General features: G+C 41.5%; 1 protein-coding gene across 2 annotated transcripts in view; it reads right to left on the bottom strand.

The window, feature by feature from the left end:
• Positions 1-4907, bottom strand: part of SLC43A1 (solute carrier family 43 member 1) — a 36288-nt gene extending 31381 nt beyond the window's left edge. Inside the window, exons 1-2 of one of the 2 annotated variants that reach the window (XM_026719724.2) lie at positions 4379-4907; positions 3584-3655 (exon numbers count right to left, since the gene is read on the bottom strand). The gene's annotated coding sequence lies outside the window, so the exon portion shown is untranslated. The remainder of the gene's footprint in view (positions 1-3583; positions 3656-4378) is intronic. The other variant, XM_026719727.2, reaches the window with a different exon arrangement.
• Positions 4908-17511: the final 12604 nt, after the last annotated feature.

Here is a 17511-nt window from a genome sequence, read left to right on the forward strand (position 1 = left end):
TGCTTGCTTTTTTGTCTGCAAGGATATTTCAAGTACCACTTCTTTTTTTTAAAAAAACATGCTCCTATATGCTTTTTTAGTGTGTTTATTTTCTGAAAATCACTTATATGTATGTGGACTTCATCAGCTATAGTGCAGATGCTGACTTGTATACATATGTTCACTAAAGCTTACAATGTATTTATATCAGAAGTAGTTTTGACAAGTCCACATAGAACAACCTTGAGAAAAAATTACACTGAAGTCAAAAAGGGATCATGCATGAAGTTTTTAGCTCCAGGGAAACCTTTCTAATGTAGCAATTGGAGTACTGACATAAAGATATATATGCCATGAATTCAAATTCCCCCACTTGCTTACTGAATGATCTTGAAATACTCTGCCTCTCTCAGGAGATTATTGGGACAATGTGGAAGAAGAAATCACATTCAATAAGCAGTGTCTCTTAGAGAAAAGGGTATGAATATTTATCTAAATCAAGGGTGGCAATCTAAACATTCATTTTTAAAACCTGAAAGAGGCTGCCGAAGTAAATTAGGACATTCCAGGTTAAAGACCTAGCTCGGAGGCAAAGTTTCAGAAGTGCCTCCAAAAAACTCAAATGTCAACAGAGAACTTTAAAAATGTAAATGTATAACCTAAACATGCAAAAGTCAGATTGTCCTGGCACAAAACTTTTGATTTTGCTAAAGCTGTGCCAACTTCCTGAACTGTGAATGTTAGGTTTTTCATTTTGAACATTTGGTTTGGGGCTAATATTTCTGAAGTTCCAGAGATATAAGAGGGTCTTGATTGGTTTAATGCTTTACGTAATGAGGCAGAATGGGAAGTAAACAGCTTGGTAATGAAATTCAGAGATGACACCAGATCCAGCAACATTTGTAAACAAGCACAATAGGGGAAGAGAAAGAGATGCTGACAGCTCTTAAACCAGAAAGAAGAGAAAACTGGAAGAAACAAGACTGCAACGCTAAAAAAAAAAAAGAAGGAACCTTCAAGACAGATGTTACTTAAAAGTATCCAGTGCCAAAAAGCAGCTGCTACTTGAAATGTTTAAGAATCCATATTACAGGAATGTGTTGTCAAACACTGGAAGCCAGAGACTATACCCTGCACATTCCTTATCACCCATCCCCTCCCACTTGTGACTGTATGACTGTAACTTTGTCGCTTGTATCCTTACAGTTTATATTGACTGTTTCCTAGTATGATTTGATTGCTTATTGTACCCTGTGACTATCATTAAGTGTTGTACGTGATGATCCTTGACTCTTGACAAATGTATCTTTTCTTTTATGTACACTGAGAGAATTTGCACCAAGGCAAATTCCTTGTGAGTCCAATCACACTTGGCCAATAAAAGAATTCTATTCTATTCTATTCTATTCTATTCTATTCTATTCTATTCTATTCTATTCTATTCTATTCTGTTCTGTTCTGTTCTGTTCTAAATGTAAAATCCTGCAAGCTACCATGAGGCAGTTGCCAAGCATCCAAAATGCAATGTGACTGCTGTATATGTGTGTGTGATCATTGTAAACTAAAATTGGGTCATAAGTAGTTTTTTTTTTTTTTGGGGGGAACGTAACTTTGAACATTTGCAACCCAATCATAGGTCAAGGACTACCTGTACTGTACTTTCCAGATTTCCATTCTGTTAAAACTGGTAAAACTTTCTGTGTGCTGAAAACTACGTATAAAAATTAAAGTCCAACACATTTAGAGGCCACCGGATGGAAAGGTTAGGCTATCCTAACAGACCTCTTTCATAACACTCAGCTGATCATCTGGTGTTTAGCAATACTATATTTGCAACTGTGCATACTATTCTTTAATGAAACCATTGAAGAGAATTAAACTAATCTTTTCCAGTTGCTACCAACCATCAGTTATCTAAATGGAAAAGTTGTTTGATGATTTCTTTCAAGAAAAACAAGGATCTAGAGCTTTCTGATACTGTGCATATTCCATACCTGCAAAGTGTGTGACAGAGCCTTACAAATCGTTAGATCTTTAATATGGCTCCCTGAATTTCCACTTATCTTTATGCATTATTCAGGCAGAAATCCAATACATATTTATTTAGAAGCACGGCTCAGAGGAACTTACTTCTGAGCAGGCCTAAGTAGGATATCAATGCAAATCTACCTTTATTATTTATTATTTGAGGGATGCAATTTAAGTTTCCCCCTCACACCACATTATTCTTGGCAGTCCATGAAAAAAACACAGAGTTGTCATGATAAATGGGTTGAGTCATTGACTGCCTTAGTGTAACTTCAAGTTTGGCAGATGAACAATGTAACTATTATAAAATAGTGAGTCTTGTTTGTATTGTTCTGCTTCTATAACAGAAGCCTGTAGTTGTTTCTGGGAGCTGCAGAGAGTTGATAAGATAAAACAAGGCAAAATAAGATAAGATGAGGGTAACCTCTAGAGAAGTAGAGGGGAAGTAGCAGGAAACCGAGCAATGGATGGTGAAGAGATAACCAAGGACTCCCTTTATTATGAAATAGCCAAGACTGTACAGAGACAGACTTTTGTATGGATAAGCCACTTTGGAGATCTGGACCAAACATTTTGGGGATGTGCTGCTATAGGTAGTCCCTGACAGAAATCAAGGCGGGGGAGAGGGGTGGGGTGGGGGTCAAAAGGACCCAAGTACCAGTCCCTGATAACAAAAAGTCCAGGCACTTGACAACTGAGTCTACAGACTTTTAGGGGCAGAGAACTTGCTTGTGACCACTAAAAGCAAGGTTTGTAGTGTAAGACTGTTGATCTTATTGATTACTTGTCACTGATGTCAACTATTAAACTGTTGGTAGACTAGGATTCATCCATTAAACGCCATCTCATCTATAACTCAAGTTTTGGCCAATTAACCACTTCTTGGACCTTCTTGATTAGGTATGCAGGAACAGGTCATTTAGCAGGGATAAAATAGTACCCATACAGAAGAATATTTATAGCTCAGGGTTGAAATGAGGGGTTCTTGATGCTTTTTCTGAGCTTGGTTGTTTTCTTGCAGATCTTTCATAACCCAAACTGGGCAACATCACCACTACTAGTAGGCAGTCAGGTAAACCCCATTCCCTGCTAGCACTGATGTTAACCAGTTTGGGTTGTGAAACTTCTGCAAGACAACAACCAAGCTCAGAGAACACCAAGGACCCCTCATAAAACAGTACATTTGGCTTAGATGTGTGACTTGTATTCAGTGAAAGTTACATGTGTGGCAAATTTAAAATTAAGTCTGGGGAATCTCTCCTTTGCATGTGAATCTACGAAGAGGGTTATCACACTTGTATGGTGGTTGCACATACAACTATGATTCTGTTCAGCTACCACCAGTGGAAAGAAAACACCCCAAATCCCTTCACCCCTGCGTGGCTGGCTACAGTTTAATCTGAACACAGATAAGCTTTTGATCTGAAAATATCAGGCAAAATTAACAGAGAGAAGGAACACAAAGTGCTCCAGGCAACAGACATCTATTTGAATTTAAACTATGAAAGTCTAGAGGTGGTGAACAAAAACGGTACTCAGTCGTTAAAGAGTGTAAAGAAATCTACCATTTCCTCACCAGTTATGCAGATCCAATATTAGCCCAGTCAAGTTCTTTCTGCAAACTTCTGAGAGATCTTTAGGGAAGAAGCTGGAAGGGAAGCACAATTCAAGCAAAGTTTGAGGCCTGAGACCCCCTTGGCTTCTTCTGAATGCCAAACTATGCAACAGCCGAGCCCTCTGCTCCCACAGTTTGTACTCCAGCCATAAGCGGGGTTAGCAAATCCTGTACTCACTCCCCACCTCCTCTCCTGTGACCCTTTTTTATTATCCTTAGGGACACCCCAAAATCTGCAGTGGGGGGAGGAGGAGGCAGGCCGCTGTGGACATCCCAATTCGCCACATGCTCCAATGCGTTATAATCGCCACCCGTGAATCTTTCCTTTCAACTCGTCCCTTCTTTTCCCCACTTGGGCGATCCTCCCCCCACCCACCCCCGCCACCCCGCCTCACCCCCTTCCTCTCCCCGCTTTTTTTTTGTCTTCTCGCCTAAGGGCAGGCCGGGAGGCGGCCTCATTTCCCAACTCGAGCAAATCTTAAAACGCCACGAGGGGCAAGCGCCAAGACATGGCTGGCAGAGCTCGCCCTCCACCCAAGTCAGCCCAAGCTGGAGGGAGCCGCGGCGGCTGCCACGTGGAGGCCAGAGCCCTGCTTAGTAAGGGAGTGAAGCCATACAAAGAGGACTTTCGGGCAACCCCCCTCTCCCCCGATCGCCTACGCCCCCTCGGGCCACCCTCCCACCCCGTTTGCCCCTATTTAAGCCTTCCTTCCAGCCCCGGTTTTCCAAACTGTCCCCCAAGTTCAATTAACTCACTTTCGGCTGCAGCCCTTTGGCGGGGCTGAACTGAAGGCGCGTCTTTTCCTCCGAGCGTTCAAGGCGTTGCCAGCGGGGCTGCCCCGGGAGCGGGCGGGCGGCAGGTCGGATCCTCCCCTGCGAGCCGCGGAGAAGGAGGCGATTCAGCGCTGCCGGAGCCCGTTGGCGCCGCCGCCGCCGCTTTCGCTCGCCTACTAGTTGCGGGGGTCTGCTCAACCTGGAGAAAGTGAAGCGCGTTTTCCACGCGGTGCCCCGGGCAGGAAGTGTTCCTTGCTCGTGTCAAAACGGGAGGAGGGAGCACAGGATTCGAGAGGCTCGTCTGCCTGTGACTTTATAAGGTCATCGGTGCGTGTTCGGGTATCCCCCCCACTCCCTAAAAAAAACCCGTGGAACTTGGGCCGAGATCGTGAGGAGGGGTGAAAAGCCACATGGCAAATATGCAGAGACATGGGCAGAGCCTGGAAGGCTGCCCGGTTCGGTCGCTCAGCTATTTCGGCTCTGCTGGATTTCAGGTTCGGCCGCTTTCGTCCCGTCCTGGCTCAGTAGCCAATAGGGCAACTTCGTTTGGAGGAGGCGGTGGTGGGAGTCCTCATTTCAGAGGCCGATCCTCTGCTGCAACGTCACCTAAAGTTGTCTTGGCACCCTCACCATAAACGACTTGCTTCCCTACCCCGTTGTAAGCAAATACAAGCACAAGACGTCTAACAATATAAGCGTCGCTAACACAGGTGCAGAAATATACGCCCCATAGTGCCGTGATGCTTGCAGGGCCGTGCAAAACATGTTTGGGGATAGTCTTAAGTCTAAGAAACTGAGAAACTAGAAGAAAACCCCCAAGCCTCTAACTTCAAACTATCCACTGTTGACTTCACCCCATTCCTAGGAGGTCTGTAAGGGGTGTGCATAAGTGTACAGTTGTGCCTACCGTCCCTGTCCTATTGTCCCCATTTATTCCTACCTCTTTCCTGTATTCTTACTCATGTTTATATTTATACCTATTATCTTGTAAGCGATTGACAAATCAAATCAAATAAAAAATAAAACACAAAGTATTGTGACCGAGAACAAATATTGCCTTAAAGCACATTTTCTATCCACTGATTCAGCTGAGCTAATGCACACAGTGTACAATAGGTTTCAAAGTGTCATGCTGGGCTGCTTGCCTGTGCTCCAGGATTAAAAAATAAATAAAACATGATGTTTCTCCTTTCCTTCATGCTGTCAGTACTACCACAATGGGGTATGGAAGGAGCTGACATTAATTCAAAGAATATTTTTCAGGCATTTGCCATCTGGTAGTGTGATCAGGATCTCTGCAAGCAGGTGTGCAAGTTGTGCATTGCACAAAAGTGCCATAGCATGGGGAGGGGGGGTACCAGAACAATCGATTTGCCATTCTGAACACCAACCATGTGTGCTTAGTTACATCAGATTTCACTTCTTGCAAAAGAAGTGCTGTATACCAGTTCTGATAAACTATATATATGCATTGCACAATCTCAAACTTATCAGTGCTTGGTGTGCATATTGCTGCAGTTCCAGGTAGCTCATCCTAACAAATATGAGCTGCATAGAGTCATCTTTCTACAAAGCAACAAAACATCCCTCTTTCCACTGGTTTCTGAGTTAAAGCTTATTCCAAACTTCCTGTCTAGTCTTAATGACTGGCCTGTTGTCTCAATTGAAGAGAGTAGCAAATGCAGGTAATCTTCCTCACTTAACAACCACAGTTGGGACTCACAACACCTTCACTAAGTGAAGGAATTATTGAATGAAACACCATGTGACAACACAGGACTTACACCATCAGTTCCATCATTAAGCAAATCACCTGCAGTTTTTACATGAGACCTCAGATGACTGTGACTTCGGACTTATTTGACTGTAACTTGTGATTCTTCCACTGACTGCTTGTCAGAAGCTGGCAGCAAATTGGCAATTGTGATTGTGGGGACACTGTGATGCTCATAAGTTCAAGGACCAGTCATAACAGTTACTTTTTCAGCACCATCATAACTTCAAACTGTCATCAAACAGGGCAGTTGTTAACCAAAGACTACCTATAAAATTCTTAAGGGAAGGGGGCCAGCAAAACAATATTTTGCCAGTGGTGTCTTACAAATCAGTGGCAGTCCATAATTTTTAAAAATGAAATGGCTTGCAAGCTAAAACACTAGCTCACAGTGTAATCCCCCTTTAGATAGATTTTTCTTGTTTTTCTAGATTCCCTTCTCCTAGATTCTAGTTAAAATTGCTTTCCGAGAAAAGAGGATAGGAATGACATATGCTCTGTGACAAAGAATTCTAAGAATATTGTTTGACATTCTAAGTTGTATATATCCACAGCTCCCTACTGTGAGCTCTTGCTGTGAAATTACTGTCCTCTCATCAAGCATATTTGCTTAGATTCCCCCCCGCCCCTTCCTCTATGTCTCTGTGGCTTGTGTTCCTCCATCAGTTGTTGTGACATGCCACACATGAGTGTTCAATTCTTGTGTCATTTCAACAACCTTGTAGTTTTGCTCCAATGGACTGAAAGACTTTGAAAAAGACAAAAAAGACACTGAGAAAGACAAAGAGACACTGAAATTCTGAAATTATTTAAAAAACAACAACCTTTAAATTTCCTACCCAAGTTCTTATGTCCTTGGGTGCATCACAAAGCTTGCTCTCTAAACTGGTTGTCTCTAGAACTCGCCAGACTAGCTAAGGCAGCTGAGCTCACATCTACCATGTAGCAAGAACGGATAAAGAAACAGGAGTCAGGGGAGAGGAGGTGGGATAAATAACCACAGTGATATCCATGTTAGGGAAACTGCTTGTTGCAACTATGTTAAATTTTTGTAGGTAGTTTCAGTAGCCCTGTAAAATTAGGAGAATCATATAGGCCAGTGCAAGTTAACAGCATGGTGCAGCCTCAATGATATATTATTTGGAGACTAAAAGCATTTATGATTGTATGTGTGCGTGCACAGATGGAGGAAGCATTCAGTTATCATGTCAAGTATAGATATCATGGCTCTTCAATTGAAGAGACTGCTGCTAAAATATGATGTGTTTTAAGGCAGAAGGATAATTCACTAATTGCTTAGCAATATCCCTCAACCACAAATATTATTTCAGAACTTTAGATTTCTGTGCCTATTTAGGGCTTATGCAATGAGTTCAGTTGGAAACGGAACTGAGAAGCCCACTCGGTGTTTATTCAGTCCAGCAGAACTTCATGTTTAAAAATTCTTCTACTTGAGCCATTCTGTGCATCTGATGAAGTGACTGCAGCTCACAAAAGCTCATGGCTTTTAATAAAATTGATTAGTTGGAAAAAGTGCTACCGGATTCTTCCTAATTTCTTGAGGAGACAGAATACAATTGAGACTTATGACTACTTGACAGGCTACATGTAATCTGTCTCCTATGTGCATAACCAACCTCTCTCTTCGGTGGTGGGATTCAAAAAAATTTACTACCGGTTCAGTAGGCGTGGCTTGATGGGTGTGGCAGGGGAAGGATACTGTAAAATCTCCATTCCCTCCCCACCCCACCAACCTGCTTTCCAGCTCCTTTCTCCTGTGTAGGGCAACAAAAGAAGACCCAGCCAATCAGCTGAGACTTGGGAGGCAGAGAATAGATGGGGGCGGGGCCAGTCAGAAGTGGTATTTGCTGGTTCTCCGAACTACTCAAAATTTCCACTACCGGGTCTCCAGAACTGGTCAGAACCTGCTGAATACCACCTCTTTCTCTCTTCCTCCCTTTCCTTTGCTTACCTCACTGCGATTTAGATACCACTTTATGTATCTCTTGAAGTGAGCTGCAGCTCAAACAAACAGCTTATGTCTTTTAAATAAAATTGGTTAATCATAAAAGGTGCCAGCAGACTAATATATTGGTTAAGGCTTTCATGGACGGTGTTTCTTGGACAACGCTGCCCAGCTGCTGTAGATTCTAGCTTTTTGCTACAAGATGGACTGTGTCAAGTAATCTTTGACACCCTAAAAGGAAATTTGTATCCCACATGAAGTTGCTCTCACCAAAATAGTGAATATGTCTGCCTCAGTGCTCCATTTTGGTGTGATATTGAACATAGGTTCTATAGAAGATCTTTTCCAAATTAAATGGATATGATCATTTATTTATGCAAAAGTTTTCAACTATCATAGTTTATTATTTGTTTAAATACAGTTTTCTAACAGTTATAGCAGATGGGAAGCATATTAAGAATTTGTGGAAGATTGGTGCCTAGTATTAGAAACGTAATCTTAGAATAACACATAGAATCAGTATCCCAATGGCGCAGAAGTATCATTTTGGAATGCAAAATCCCTAGATTCATGTGCCTGTGTATTAATAGCCAGGGCAGCAGCAGAAGAAGTAGATATAAATGCATCTTGTCCCCCTTTCCCCAAAAGTAATTGCCTCTCACTAACCCATTTGGTTAATGCTATTATAGTGAAAACCTCTGAGAGCTGTTTTAATAATTAGGGCCAGCTGTTTGGCTCATTCTATGACATGTTATCTCCACCATGGTATCCTCAAAGTGTTGTCCAGCAGACTTATTCCAGGTGGTAATATTTAACATTTGGTTACCATTGTACTTAGTGGATATAGAAGTGAAATTCTTGCCCATCTGCTCTGATAAATTGTTCAGTACATTCAGGTAGTTTCTTGTATCCAATCAGAATTTAACACTGTAATTGAAGACAGTCTAGATCGGTATCAAAAGCATGTCTTAGTCATATATGGGATCATTGGTTTCAATAGGCAAGGCCTGAAAAAAAAAAAAGATAAATGCTTGAGTCAATCTGTTCCACTATATGCAGTCTTAATCATTTGGCTTACAAAAGCTAGCAGAAGAATTTGGCTGGCTGGTTTGAAAGGATGGCAGGTGGGGGTTATCTGTGCAGGAGCAGGGTGTTATGAAAAGCGATAGTACAGTCTCTTCAGATAAAGACTCCCCGGAACTCAGGTATAAAAGGTAGTTGCTTTCCAGATAAAATGCCGAGATAATGACAGGCAATCAGCTTCAGACATCTTGGAGAAATTATCTATGGATGATGACCATTCACTCATGTTCTGGAGGTAAGGTTTTTAGACTGAAGTAATCTTGCTTGACCTGACTGGGAAGGAAGGTAAGGTAACTGCCATCTTGCTAGCACACTTGTGTCTCACCAGTTTTTATATAATATTTTTTATTAATAATAAATTATTAACAATAAAATACATATTTTTGCACCAGCTATGCATGGTACAAGTCGGTGGCTATGTGATGGTTTCACACTATGTATATGCTGATTCCAAAAACTGGAAATGTTCTGTATAACCATGTCTATTAGGTAGTCTAATCTTTATATGAAGCTGCTAAGTGAGACCACCAGAATGATACAATATAGAAAAACATACTTCTCCATGTCACCAGAATCAAGTGCAGCTGTTGGATCACTGTTGAAGGCTATAAGAATTTGATGGGGAATCCACACTTCGGTGGTAGAGCTGTGACCTAATCATAGTAGAGGAATTCATATATTTTAGAGTATTCTCATGTACTTCACTTTTGAAAACATTCAAAATGAAGCTGATTAAAAGTATAGTGGTGGCTTGGTACCAAAATCATCCCTGGTTTTAAAGGAATTGCTTGATTTCCATTATGCTTCCACTCAGAGTTAATGTTAATACTATTCAGACATCTGAATGTTTTGGGACTGTTATGTTTGAGCGAATGTCTTTCCCCGTGTCTTCATTTGCCTGAGTATTAAGATTTGCCAAGGAGCTGCTTCCTCTATTAGGGGTACAGTAGTGAATAATGTGGATACAATGTATAAATAATGTATTTATTTGTTTAAAACATTTATAATAGTCACCCTGTGAACTCTGGGCAGTTCACAGAAGAATATGGCCACCTAAAAGGTTAACAGCCCAGAAGTCAGATTGCTTTTGTTTTTCAAAACAAAAAGTTTTCATTTGTGCTCTTTTTTTTAAATAGACAGCTATTTGTTTTACTGGTTGATTGTTTTAATGGCTGCTTTTATTGCCTCATGATTACTCGAGATAAGGAGATGGTAGAACATATACTCCATTAGTATTAAAATACATTATAAAAACATTTTTGATTAGAGGTAATGCTCGTACGCCTAGAAAGTTTCACATAAGATAAGCTAGTAAATGCAGTGCATGTGTTATTCAGGTGTTTCTGAACAGCTTGGTTTGCGCCGCAGATTTAGGTATCATTAGCTTAACTATAATTTAGTCCATCTACACTCATTTCAGCAATTACGAACACACTGAGCTTATGAACAATATTATAGGCTTGGATTCAGGCAACGTGCCAAGTTGAAATGTGTTTAGCTTGTTTGTGCTTCAGTTAGAATTAACAAATGGCTTGTCTTATCTAGGCATTTATTTGCTTTTTCTATCACTTAAGTTTATAACTTGGGAACTTGTGGCTGCTTAACTACAATAACCATCATCTCTGACCACTGATCAGACGAAAACTGACATTAAACCCATGGGAATGATTTTGGATAAGGCATTCTCTCTCTCAACCCATCCTACACTTCACAAGTTTGAGAAAACTAGAAGCTAGCACTTTGTCTACTGTCCCGAACTCTTGAATGAAAGGCAAAATACAAATGTAAGAAACATTTTTAAGTTGTCAATCCAGCCCTGCAATTATAGCAGTGACATTCTGTTTTAATATTGTTTTTGTATAATTTGATTGTTTTGTTTGTTAGATCAAGGATTCCTACCTTTTTGCCATCATACCTCCCTTTAGTGTAATCTTAATGTACATACCTCAGTTCCGCCCCTAAAAACCCAAACTCCAAATGAACAATTAAAACAATACAGTTGAACTACTTTCAATAAAGACATTTTAAAAAATCTTCACATCTCCTCTGGCCTCTATCTGCATCTTCCCAAGGCAGGCATACCTCACAATTTGGGGAATCCTGAGTTAGATTAATGTATTTGCCTCATCGTCTTATCCATATTGCTTTGAGATTTATGAATAGTATATGATGATGCACTATTAATTTTGAGGGAACAATCCTTCTAATATCCCTAGTTTACCATAGCTAGGTTACTATACCTTGAAAACGTTTTTTAACTTTGGCACATATCCACCTTACAGATACAGTAGTTGCCGCTCATTTACATTTTTCCTTTTTATTCATGACAATATATGTAAGATCGTGTCAGAAGCAACATATTCATAGTCTTTAGCACAATGCAAAAATATAACCCATTGCAGGTAATTTCAGTGTACCAGGTATATAAGATCCTGCCTGAAATTCTCTCCAGCTAATCTTGCTCTTGAAATTCGTAGATGAGCAACATGAAAAATATCTTCAATTCATAGGATAAAATACTGTGTGCTAAATAAGGAAGATCTGGCTGCTGAGCATAAGCAATTATGAAATAATTCTCTCTCACTGAATTGAATAGGGGCAGCATCTCTGTTTATTTTAAAGACAGGGGTTGGAGACTTACAGGGGGTTAATGAGTGAAGTAATATGAATCAGGAACGGCATGCCCCTAAACGTAGAAAAAGCATTTTGATTTTAAGGTCAATCAGTGCACCGAGAATGGCAATGCCACCAAAAGTGAAAAAGCCCGAGACATGTAGCTCTGAGTTTAATTGATCAATAAACATTGCATAGACTGCTTGAGCCATAAGCTCAGCTTTATCCTTTGCAGAACAATAGCAATAGCACTTAGACTTATATACCACTTCACAGTGCTTTTCAGCCAGGGGTGGGATTCAAAATTTTTAACAACCGGTTCTGTGGGAGTGCCGTAGATAGTGGGCATGGCTTGGTGGTCATGTGACTGGGTGGACATGGCTTGGTGGTCATGTTATTGGCTGGGTGTGGCCAACTCAATATCCCTCACATTGAGGCACGCATCTCCTCGCCTGGCCTGTCATGACTGTGGGGATGCTGCAACAGTCGTAAGTGTGAAAAATTGTCATAAGTCACTTTTTTCAGTACCATTATAACTTTGAATGGTCACTCCACACAAGCAAAGTACCAGCAAAGGAGGGAAAAAAACTCCAGAGATGTTCTTGAGACAGGAAGTCTAGTCCTGCCAAGAATGTAATAAGGGTTAACGGAGAGGCAGTTTCTGTAAGCAACACCAGAATGTTTCCTTCCTGCCTTCCTTACAGGATTCAGCCAGTAATTTCTTCTAACAGCTGGTTCTCCGAACTGCTTAGAATGTTAACAACCGGTTCTAGAGAATAGGTGCGAACTGGTAGAATCTCACCCCTGTTTACAGCCCTCTCTAAGCAGTTTACAGAGTCGGCATATTCCCCCCCGCCCAACAATCTGGGCCCTCATTTTATTGATCTCAGAAGAATGGAAGCCTGAGTCAACCTGGAGCCTGGTGAGATTTGAACTGCCAAATTGCAGGCAGCTGGCATTTAGCAGAAGTGGCCTGCAGTACTGCATTTTAACCACTGTGCCACTGCAGAATTAAGGATTTGCTTTCCATTTAGAAGCCGTGACAGAGAAAATTAGTTTCTATTAGAGCTCCTGATAAGGGAAATGCAAGCTTGTACCGCTAACATGACAATGGCAAACATAAAGCCAAGGCTGACAAGGTTTGGGGATCAACACTAAGGCAGATTTAAACTTTGGAAGCAACAGAAGGGGACAGACTGAGCCACCCCATTCCTGTGAAAGTGTGAAGCTTATACCCTGAAGCAGGAGTGGGATTCAAAAATCCCAGCAATTGGTTCGCTGCCCAGTTGCTGGGTGGGCGTGGCCATGGTGGGCATGGCCTACCGGAACTTTCAGGAGGGCCATTTTTCACCTTCCCAAGGGTCCAGAGGCTTCCCTCGGGCCTCTGGGAGGGTGAAAACGGCCTCCCCTGGGCTCTGGGGGCCCTCCAAAAGCCAGAAACACGCCCATTTCTGAACTTCCGGAAGGCCCATTTTTCCTCCTCCCAGAGACCCTCCGCATGGACCCTGCACTTACTTGCATTGAAAATGGGCCACGTGGAGACTCTGGGGAGGAGTGGGTGGGGCCAGCCGGTCAGTTCAAATACCGGTTCGGCAAACCAGATGCAAATTTAACATCCGGTTCACCCCAACTGGTCCGAACCAGTAGAATCCCATCCCTGCCCTAAAGATTAATAGGTTACCATGAGAAGTGGACCTGGAGGGGGAAAATGTAAATAAGGAAGCAATCAAATAGAAGGCAAAACCTAAATGGGAAAATACAAAGCAATGACATATATGAGAGACTAGGGGGAAAAGAAGTCATCTGAAAAAAAAATGCCCCAACCTGTTGAAGAAATGCATTAGATTCTTGCGCATATTTCCCAAAAGGAATATCTATAATCTGAAAGCCATAGGAAGGACATCTTGCCTCTACTGCAGGAAAGGACCTTTCCCCTCTCGTATCTAACAATAGCATACACATGCCCCAGCATCCTCATTTTTCTGCCGTGTCCTCTTGATGTCATCTTCACCCTGTCCCCAGTGCACAAGATGACGATCTTAAGCTTTCCTGAGCCACACTAAAATACTGCTTTCCCCTTAAGCTAACCAGATTTAGTGACAACTGAGATATAGTTTCCTTTTGTTACCCATTAGTTTGGAAAGAAATCAGGTAACTGCTGGGCCTTGAAAAACGGAGACGGTAGAGAGCAAGGACAAGGATTGACAATGAGGATGGCAAATTTCATGCCAGAGTCTTCTGCTAATTCAACGGTTGTAAGCCATTCAGGCCAGCAGTGGTGAAAAAATCCCCGGAGACGCAGATGAGAACTGGGGTTTGTTTTACAGCATGGGACCATTTTGTACAGGGCCAGCATGAAACCAGGGCCTGCATGACCTGGACAGAAAATTGAATATGTGTTTTTGCTGTATATTTTTAATTTGTAAAGGAGCTATAAAATATATTGATGGAGGATTCATGGATATATGGAACAGTGGTGGGTCTCTTGGCAAACATCTGGATGGAAGTTTATTTTTGACTCCTAACAATTAGAGTCCAGGTAGTCCTCAACTTACGAATGCAATTGAGTCCAAAATTTTTGTTGCTAAGCAAGACACGTTAATTTTGCCCCATTTTATGACCTGGCCATAGTTGCTAAGTCAATCATTGCTGTTGTTAAGTTAGTAACATGATTGTTAAATAAATCTGGCTTCCCAATTGACTTTTCTTGTCAAAAGGTCGCATGCAACATGCCAGTTGCCAAGCACCTGAATTTTGATCACATGATCACGGAGATGATGCAAGTCATAAATGTGAAAAATGGTCATAAGTCACTTTTTTCAGTGTCGTTAACTTTAAATGCTAAGCAAATGGTTATAATTCAAGGTCTACTGTAGTACCTTCCTCTCGGAGAAATGAAATTGAATAGAAATGAACTGTTGTGAATCAAATTCCAGGTCTTATTTTGAAAGATGCAGGGGTCCCCTTTCTCTTTCCTCCTCCCACTTTTCCCCAATCATGAAATCCTGTGAATGTCTTGCAATTGTTTTGCTGTTGCCCCTGTGCCTTAAACTTTGGTCGCTCTCCCCAGCCCCCGCAGGGTGCATACAGGGATCTATGAAAGCAACTGCAACATAGCATCCTGCCCGGGGTAGAAATAAAACCACAAACAAGGATTGCCAAATAACTTCCAGCATGTGGTTTTAAATAACTTCTAATTGCTTTAAGCAGCTCTAATGGAATAAATCACCCTCTGGCTAAGTACCGCTATTTAATTAGAAAAGGTAGAGCGAGTCTAAAAGAAATCTAAAGGGCCCAATTATGAACCATACTCATTATAAAATTAGCCATACCTTAAAATTTATTTGTTTGTTTGATAAAAGTAATGCTCAAAAGTCTTTGTTGACCACCGACCCCTGCTGGCCATAAGATGTAGCAGTGTGCTTAGCTCGATGTCAAAGGGTTTGGGGCTCAGAAGTCTACAGTGTTTTCTTTTATTAAAAAAAAAAACAAATTGTGAGGGCTGACACAGAATGACAACAGTGAGGCTAACGGACAAATAACAATAATTTGCCCATGAAATTAAATGCCAAATAGACGGGTAGCAAATACTGAAAGCAAGGCTTTCTGCTTCCGTAGAACCTCAATTTCGTAGAGCGCAAGAAAAAAAAAGGCAAATGGCACTTGTCTTCACCAGCAGACTCATTTCTCCTACTCCCTTAGTCAATGCTAACCAGCTCAACTCACCCCTTAAATAGTACCAATCGTAAAATTTTGTTTCATACTTGTGTGTGTGTGTGTATGTGTATGTACATGTGCAGAGATGTAAACCTCCATTTTACTGCCATCTTTTTTCCCTTCCGCTTCCCCGTGGTTTCCTTAACCCAGACCTCTTCCACTTGAATTTTCTATTTAATTGCATTGATTTTTTTTCTCTCCCTCCCTCCCTCCCATGCATGCACCATCCTGGACCAACCCACGCTTTTTCACCTTCCTCCCATGGCCTCCATCTGTTTTTCCCTCCCCTCCACATTTTTCTCCTACAAGCCACAACAGGCATAATTTAGCCTCTGCAACCCACAAATATGCTGTGAAATCCAAATGAAAGTGGGTGTGTGCGTTAAGGACCCAGAAAGGTGCACCAAGCAGGCAAAGAATAACCGCTGTTCTGGGAAACAGTTCTTAAAAATATCAATCAATCTATGGTGGGGGGGGCGGAGAGATTGCATAGGGAGCCCCATGGCAGTCTTCTGAAAGCTCCTATATGTTCACAGATGTCACACTAGAGACTGCAACATCCAGAACAATGCAGAAACACAGAGGCATTCTTCAACAGAGATTGAATTACAAGTGCATTTGAGGCAAAAAGCTATTTGGAAAGCAACAATGTGCCGCACCTCATTTCCAGCAAAATGAAGACCACGTGAAGAGAAATAGGATCTCTGCTTCAAATTACAGAGAAATGGTTCATACCCTCCAATAAAAAGCTACAACAAAAAATTTGCTGGTTCAGTAAGTACATCAAACAAGAACAGCAGCTATATTTTAGCCAAGAAGCTAACAGCTAATAATTTCAGTAATCTTTCTTTGAAGAAGTGGTTGAAATCAGAAGTCACTTATCAAATAGTTTACAATTCTCCAAGATGCACTACTCAATCTCTGCCTGGTGTCCATTAAGAATTCTACATATGGGGGCTCCTACTTTCTGAAATCTGCAAACCAACCAAGCAATCCTAGGGCCTTCAAAGTTGCAGGCTCTAGTTCCCCCTTCTGATTATCTGTTGCAACGGCAGCCAGTTTTATCAATGAGCCCAAACACAGGGAAACACTCGGCTCACATCAATTATTTAAACATTAACAATTATGTTATCAGGCGTTATACAGGCCAGCATGTTTACTGATCTTGTTCCTTTTCCTTGGTGGAAAATTCTGCTTCTGAAGCATTTCACATTTGAAATTTGGAGAAGGGAAAATTCTACCTCTCCCCCGCTTCCTGACATTGGCTGGTAAATTGGATTGTTTTCCTCCCATTTAGCTTGGCTGACTACCTAGATCAGCTAAGAGATAGTTGTGTCATGTGATGCACCACTCCCATTCCCCATGGAAGTGAGTTAAATGGTTCCACATGCTGCAGGAGGGAAGGAACGTATTAGAAACGCCCTTAATACCCCTCAGCTATGATGTTATGATTCTAAACCAGCATTTGCTTGAAGATTGGACTTCAATTTCCAGAATGCCAGCAATGATCATATTGGCTGGGGAATTCTGGGAGTTGAACTCCACTCCTCTCAGAGTTGCCTAGGCAGGGAAACACTTTTCTAAACAGAAAAGCCTGCAGTTCTTTGACGTCAAATGCAAAAGGGGACACCTGGGGAGATGCATACAGCATGTCTATAAATCTGTTTGGTGTACAGTACTGTAAACAGATCTCAGGAAAAGACATAGCAACTGCTCTAAGGAAGTAAAAGCACAAGTACTACACAAGCACCCTGCCTAGTCCTGAATTTAAAAACTGAACATAACTAAGAAGGGTATTTTAACTGGATGATAATAAACTGCTTCCTTTTTTCTGATAGTGTACCAAGGGAATGGAAATAAGCCAGGAAATTCTGTGGAGTTGGATAATAAGTGTAAAAATAGCCCACTAAGCAAACCCGAAGGTTCAGCTTCCACTGTTCAATGAGAGAGAATAAGCTAACG

This window comes from Pseudonaja textilis, chromosome 1 (assembly GCF_049901715.1).
Source record: "Pseudonaja textilis isolate UNSWEBS1 chromosome 1, rPseTex1.2, whole genome shotgun sequence".
NCBI classification, from domain to species: domain Eukaryota; kingdom Metazoa; phylum Chordata; class Lepidosauria; order Squamata; family Elapidae; genus Pseudonaja; species Pseudonaja textilis.